The following is a 1,661-nucleotide window of genomic DNA, read 5'->3' on the forward strand; positions in this document are numbered from 1 at the left end:
ACATAAAAAAAAAAAAAAAAAAAAAAAAGTTTTTATTTTAATTAAATTGAGACATTGCAAAATGAGAATAACCATACATTTGTTTATTTATTTCTAATCAAAGTTATTTGCATTATTTCATAAATATTTGGAAAGGGTTAAGGACAAGGCTAGTTTTAACAATATGTAAGTTTTTTGTTTTTTACACTCTCTATACACAATTATATTAATAAAATAAAGTTTTATTCTTTTTTTTTAAATTTAATTTTTTCCCTCAGCTAATAATTAGACATTCGAAATAAATTTATGAGACGAAATAAAAATTTTTAATTTTTTTTAAGTTTAAAAAAAATGACAGTGTAAAGAGTAAATTAAAAGAGATTTAAAAATCAATTTTAAAAAAAACTTTCAGCGACATAAACTATTTCTTGAAAAAACACATAAAAAATTATGTATAACCTCCGAATAACCATCATCGATATTAAGGGTCAATATTTAATTAAAAATATTTCATCATTTATTAAAAGATATTTGTTGTAACTAACTAAACTCTTGTTACCACTTGTTAAATTTAAATTTCGATTCTAACATATATATTTAGTATACATATATATTTATATACGAATTTACATCTTTATAATATTTCGAATTAAATTTAATGACAAATAATCTCAGTACTTGTTTTTTCTTTTACATTTATTTTTTAAAATTTGTTTTATAAATTAATATACTGTAAGTAAAAGCAGTCAAATCTATTTTTCATTCAATTTACAAAAAAAATTAAATTCATATTTAAATTTATATTTTAAAAAATAACTCGTCGACATACGACAAAAACTAAAATTTTCATCAAATATTTTCTAAACAATTTTAATAAGGAATAATTTAAAAGTGATGAACATTTCATACTAACATTGAATATAAATCACACTGACAAATCAACTAGCAAGTACAAATCAAGTAATTTAAAGTTAAAGTGAATTAAACTTGTGTATGTGTGAAGTTAAACACTTGCAGTATGTATGTAATTAATAATTTTAAAAAATTTTTATACATAAAATCCATGTGCAAATGTTTTCTTTTACATTCTTTAAATGATTGTTAAAAATGTTACATGTAAATATACATATAGATAGATATATATATTTACTTTTATTTTTTCAACTGTCATAATGATAATGGCAGTGCCTAAATTAGTCACAACTGCTTAAAGTAATACGTAGAAATTCGATATACCTTGTAATAATATCAGAAACTGACATAATATACAAAATTAAATAATAATAAAAAACTATTATTACGTTTTTAAAAAAAAAAAAGAAAAATAAAAAAATGATTTATATTTACTGTTGATGGATTTTGAGTAAAAACTACAGTTGAAAGAAAATTACGTCACATCATGCTTGAATTAATAACACCCAACAAAATATATCATTTCGTATTTTGTAAAATATAAAAACACTTACCACAAAGTGCTCCGAAAGTAATTACTGTAAATAGTAAAAATTGACTAATTTTTAAATTCATGGTTATAAAACCGTTTTATTAAAAAAAGAAAAAAATTGCACTATAAAATCACCTGACCGTACCCTAAAGATGACTATGAACTATGCATAGTACCAACCCAAAGGGATACAAATCGGGTTTACGTCACGGCAATAGTCTTGTTGCCGTGACGTAAA

This window comes from Pediculus humanus, genomic scaffold (assembly GCF_000006295.1).
Source record: "Pediculus humanus corporis 1103172108248 genomic scaffold, whole genome shotgun sequence".
NCBI lineage: Eukaryota > Metazoa > Arthropoda > Insecta > Psocodea > Pediculidae > Pediculus > Pediculus humanus.